The sequence below is a fragment of the Herpailurus yagouaroundi genome, unplaced genomic scaffold (genome assembly GCF_014898765.1).
Source record: "Herpailurus yagouaroundi ecotype Mexico unplaced genomic scaffold, PumYag 181, whole genome shotgun sequence".
Classification (NCBI taxonomy): Eukaryota; Metazoa; Chordata; class Mammalia; order Carnivora; family Felidae; genus Herpailurus; species Herpailurus yagouaroundi.
Genome location: NW_024412412.1, coordinates 698,550 through 704,472, shown reverse-complemented (window position 1 = coordinate 704,472; position 5,923 = coordinate 698,550). Strand labels below are relative to the sequence as shown.

General features: G+C 56.0%; 1 protein-coding gene and 1 long non-coding RNA gene across 7 annotated transcripts in view; one reads left to right on the top strand and one right to left on the bottom strand.

Moving 5' to 3' along the window:
* DLGAP2 (DLG associated protein 2) overlaps positions 1-5,923 on the bottom strand; it is a 788,462-nt gene that overhangs the window by 452,060 nt on the left and 330,479 nt on the right. The gene's annotated exons all lie outside the window — the stretch shown is intronic.
* LOC121039590 (uncharacterized) lies at positions 989-3,000 on the top strand. The gene is made up of 2 exons (XR_005794861.1): positions 989-1,524; positions 2,745-3,000. It is a non-coding gene; the product is annotated as an uncharacterized LOC121039590 (long non-coding RNA).

Here is a 5,923-nt window from a genome sequence, read left to right as displayed (position 1 = left end):
GGAAGGAAGGAAGGAAGGAAGGAAGGAAGGAAGGAAGGAAGGGAGGGAGGCAGGGAAGGAAGGAAGGAAGGAAGGAAGGAGGAAGGAAGGGAGATGTCCACAGAGAACCTGGTTTGAAAACATGGGTCCTGATTCTTCAGGACACCTGTGAACATGTACACTACACGTAGGGACTGGGTGGGCTACTTTTGCTTTTTGTTTTATTTTCCTAATCCAGCATCAGGTGTCAGACCAGAGCCCTCATGATACAAGTTACAACTGCATATAACAAAGTCCAGAGGCGAGCGGGAGGTGGGATCAGTAAACAGGACCACGTCACCAGGCATCCCCTTGTGCTGGTGCACATGGAAGCTGCTGTCACATGTCCTGCACGTGTGTGTCACTCAGTGGCTATCCATAAAGAGACGTCATATGTGGAGAACCTCAGAAGACCTCCATATTTTAAAGATCAGCATCTTTTTGAGAATGAAGAAACCATGTGGTGAAAATTCATGGGCCTCCCATAGCCATGCATGTCTGAGTGGGCAGTTCTTCCAGCTAAACACGGAACCCATGGCACCACTTGTGCCAAGAATTTGTCAACTTGTATCAAACATCCACACGACAGTCAATTTTCTTTTCTTGTTCATCCTCAGACGTGTAAAATAAAACCACGGACCTGTAGAGCTGGAAGGATCCGTGAACTGAGAGCAGTACCTGGAGAAGGGTGCGGTGGGCGGTGGGATGCCGTCCTAGCTCACCCGTCCCACCCCTCCCTGCCCATCCATCCAGGCCTTGCAGCCCGCACACAGGGCTGTCTCACTCCCTGCACTGCTCTGCCTGCAGATCTCCAGAGACTTACAGGGGAGGCAAAAAGGGGACGTCTTGCAAGTTTAAAATGTGTAAATGGATCAAAGTACATTCCAAATACAATAGCCACTGTTTTATGATCTTTATCTGATAACACGTAAAAACATAAACTACTTTGTTTTTATACTAGATTTGAATGAGACCGGACAACAAGAGGAAACGGTTTTTTCCAGAGCTGAGCTGGCTTCATTTGCATATGATTCGGGGCAAGGGGTTCCGCTGAACCCCAAGACAATCTAGGGCTTGTGATTACTGTGCCGTATGCAGTGCCTAACACTGGCTGGAAAAGAAGTGTAATTCTATCATAGGAAATCCACTTCAAGTAATGGAAGAGACTCATTTTTCCATAAGAAAACGTTTGATCAAGAGCTGAGTATTCATCAGGGATGCAGTTGAATTTCAATTCCAAAGCTGTCACCGTAATATTCCGGAGCCTTGCAGCCCCAAGTGGACACGTACATTTATAGATCTTGCTGGGGATTTTGCAAACCACAATGGTAGTAATGGACGACGCTCGCGGGAAGTCATAAAGGAGCTCAGTGTGGTCACGGCCCAGGTGGGATGTAGTACCACAGAAACGCTAATGCCCATCTTGGGAAAGTGGACCCCATGTGCCAGCAGGGCAGCCGGTGACGGGAATCCAGGCCAGCAACCGGGACACGCGGACAGGAGACGGTGAGAAATGGCCCTTTAGCAGGCGGGCCTGAGGACGGGGACCCGGCAGCACCACCGGGAACGTGTCTGGGGACCAGGGCTCCCGCTCACTCTTTCTAAGGGGCTGTGCCCACGTCACAAATGACACAACATGGCCAGAGGAATACAACATGTGGGACACGCAGGTGTTTCACGTGACACAGATGGAACCCATGAGACGCACACGATGTGTCAATGATGAAACCCCCACACTTGCTCACAGTAACAGCACAGATCGGCAGTGCAGGCTCTGCTGATGGGGGGACACCGCAAGATGACAGGGTCAGACGATCCAGCTCACAGCTACACATGGTGATGACTGAAAGCTGGGGGGATGTACTAGTAATCGCTCAGTGAGCACAGCTCACTTTATAGGCCCACCTCTCAAACACCTATAGGGGGCATCATGTCTCCGGCCCGCTGGGAAGCCCCTGGGAGACTGATGATGTCCCGGCCACCCGTGAGGCACAGTGGGGGTGGACGGACGGATGGACACCCAAGGGTCTCCCCACGTAGACACCTGGAGCCCCGCATCCTCAGGCCTGGCACCCCCTTTGTCTCGGCACAGGATGACAACTGGGCACCTGCGTCCTCACATGTGTGGGGGTCAGATGAGCTGTGGCATGTGCTTTACAAGTGTCAATGCTCAGACTCCAAAGGCAGAGAGGCCTGGAGACCCCGTTACCAGTTATTAAGCAGCCAGGGGAAATCAGTGCTGATGCTGTTAAGCGTCATTGCCTCTCTCCAAAAAACAAGACGAGAGAAACCGTACCTTCCCTCGCTCTACCTGGGAACATAGTTCCTCATTATATGGTCTTCATTTCCGAGGAAGAAAGTTCCTTATAAAAGAATAATTTTACACAAAAGAGAGAGAATAGAACCAGTGTTCTGAGGAAAAGGTGATGTTAATGCTTAACACTGTTATTAGCGGGGGGGGGGAAAAATTAGTATTATTAGTGACTGTTAACACATTTACAAAGTATCCAAAAGAAACTCTTTTAGGCTGTATTCCAAAAGACGTGGAGAGAGACACAGGGACCCAGAGAGAGACAGAGACACAGAGAGACAGAGGGCAGCAGAGGAGAGAAAGAGAACAAATACAGAACTACTCCTACTCTTGTTTTTTCTTTAGGGAATGAATAAAAGGTAATTTGCAAAGTACTTGAAAGGCTCACTCAAGTTTACGATGATTGTTCTTGCAGGCTTCAGTGCAAATATATGACACATACTATCTTCAGCTCGGAGTCGTGGGGGATCGCAGGCGGCCGCCTGGCCCACGCTCTGGAAGACCGTGGAGCATGTGCACCTCGGAGGGGAAGCGCCTGGGCTGTGCCTGTCACCCACCCCACGGGGACAGAAATCAAACAGAAGAGAACCACCGGATGAGATTTACGGTAACAGAAATCACTGCTCGCTAACTTTTAAGTTAGGCTCTGGAATACAAAACACAGTTCTGATTGAAATTGGTATAAAAGCAGATTAACGGGGATGCCTTTTGGTCCCCGGTTCATAGAACCATCAAAAGCACTCGTTCAAAGATTTCAGGTCAATACCTCTTTCCTGTTGGCCAGTTTGGACAGAAAAGATTCAAATCCACCTGGAACCTCTGGCCCCACCCAGTCTGCGCGACAGAGCGGAGGGCACAGGTGCATCGGGCTCCCGCGTCTGTCCCTGAACCACGAAAACTCCCCGGTGTACTGAGTCCTCCAGAGTGGCTGTCACTCTTGTCCCCGGGCTCCCCCCAGTTCAATTCAGAGCCTGACAGATGTTTGCAATCACATGTGAGGGGACGGCTGGTCAGGGAAATAGAGAAATTCTGTTTTCAAGATTGAATTAAACTTAAAAAGAAAGTTTCTCAAAAAGGCGGGGGGGGGGGTGTCCCACCATCTTTTACCCAATAAACACTTGTCACAGAGGATTAGTAGCTCTGGTGAGAGGCAGAAGCCAGCCAGGCGTGTTTTTGAGAGACGAGGGGACCACGTAAAGCAGGGAAACACGCGCGAACGCACGCACCAGGAGCAAATGTTTCCTAGGACAAAACTGCCAGAAAGGGAGAAAAAATATTTTCCCTAACTGTAACTCAAATAAGCAATTCACTGTGGGGCAGGGAGCTGATCTCTGGGTAGGATCCATCCCTGGCAGTGGCTGTGCACACAGCTTCCCAGCGTGCCACCTTCCTTCTCTTCCAAACGACCCACCAGTGAGGACGGCCGCTCAGGAAAACAATCCAGAATCTGCTATGTCGCCTGCCACCCCAAGGCTTTTGCCACCCTGACCAAGGTGTCCGATCCCTGACCTGGGCGGAGAGACCAGGATGTGTCATCTTTGTTTCAGAATTTCATATTCCTTCTCCTTCTGGAAAAGCACGAACATGCGTTGTTTTCTGTACACACGTGCGTGGAAAGAGCAGGCACGTGGGCTTCAGAATGCCCGGGGAGGCCAGCGCCACCGTGGCGCGGACCCCTGTCCTCAGCCCACCGAGCAGAGGAGCCAGGCTGCCGCGGTTTACAGGAAGAGCCGGCACTTCACCACTCCACGCTCTCACGCAATGCAATGGAAGGGGCGACGTGGGCTCGTCCGCTGTCCCACTGGGTTCCTCCCTCTGAACTGAAAGTCCAGGATTGAAGGCAACGACCCCTACGGCCGGAGCACCGTGCACTTCCAGCCTGTGACAACAGCAGTGGGGGGGGGGGGGTGCAGATGGTGCGACTGGAACAGCTCTGTGTCTCGCTCAAAGCTGAGCCCGGGGAGCCAGCCGCTGGCCCTGTGCGGGGAGCCTTGCTGGAAACGGAGCATTCGGCCCCTAGGCGGTCAGGCCTGCTTTGCGACCGATTCCGGGCCACCCACCAACACCCGATGAGCATCAACAGGTTCTGAAGGGAGGCCTATGACGTCCTCCTTGGCCGTGGTGGCCGCCAGGAAGGGAAGACGGCCACCGCGTGGGGTCGGGACGGCCCACGTCCCTGCCGGCCAGAGAGGTCTGCGGAGTTGCCTGACCCCGCAGAGGGTGCGTGGGCCGGTCCACCCCCCCCCCCCACCTTCCCCTCCCCGGGGGCTGTGTCAGCGCCGAGCCGGCAGCAGAGACCAGCCGGGCTGAGAGCCGGCAGGTACGTTCCCCTTAGGGCCACTATGCCAGCAGGGCTCCGAGGACATGGGCCCTCACTTCTCGCCCCCGGGAGGGGACAGCGGCGCCTGGGGGAAGGAGCCGGCCGGCAGCATCCAGCTCTCCCCGCACGGAGCCACAGCCGCGGCCGCAGCCGTCGCGGGTCGTGTCGCCTCGCGGGCGCAGCTCCCCCTCACGTCCAGCACGGGCCCCCGTGGACTGCGCTCGCCACACACGAGCCTCCGCGAGGACGCGGAGAAGCCGGCGGCACCTGGGGGACAGAGAGCCCGGTGGCGTCGGGGAAGCCCCCCACGCGTACATGGCGCTTTCGACTCGGGAGCTCCCAGGAGACAGCAGATGGCGGCGCGCGGAGACTGCGGCCGTGACTGTGCCGGGGGACATCACGCCACGGGCACGTCCCCGGGCCCTCCCTCGCTTCCCACCCGACGCGCCCACGACGCGCAGGCCGGTGGGACGGCGCCAGGCTTACTGCCGACTCGGGAAGCGAGGAGCGCAGACGCCCGGCAAGGCCGCGACGGCACGGACCAAAACGGGCACGTGCTCCGCGCACCAGCGTGGCCAGGCATCGTCCCCGTGAGGCGCGGGTGAGCAGTCGCACGGCTGAGACATCCGCAGGTGACTTGGGACCCGACCGTGGCTCCCTCATGCCATCTACGCACAACCGGAACTCCGTGCAAAGAATCGCAACATTTGTAATGGGACCGATGGCAAGGGGTCAGAACCGCTGACTGCACCGTTGTCCCTCACACTTTGTCTGTTACGTGGGGTCAGCCGGCCAGGCACGTGCATAGTCGCTTACACGGCCTTCGCGAATGGTTATTTAACACCCGACCAATTCACCTCAGTAGATGTGAGTCGATTCCTCACGAAATAAAACTCACTGGAGGTGTCAGTGTCGCTTCAAAGCAGATCTGGCTACCGCGGAAGGCAGCGCCGTGACGAGCTCACCCAAGGACTGGCTCCCGCCATCTCGTCCAGGTGAGGATCAGAGAGGGTCTCGGTCCCCAGGCCGCACACAGCTCCTCACTTCCGACAGCCCCAGGGTGGAGCGTGGCTGCGGTGAAGGAGGCTGGGGATCCGTGGACTCGGGCCCGGGGAGCTGCTCTCCTGTGGCTCCCGTGGGCTTGTGCTCGGGGCTTGCAATCCCGCCCTCCTGAGGAAGGAGCTGGAAGAGGTCCCGCCCCCGAGGAAGGAGCAGGAAGTGGTCCTGCCCCCCTGAGGAAAGGTCCCAGAAGAGGTCCCGCCCTCTTGAGGAAA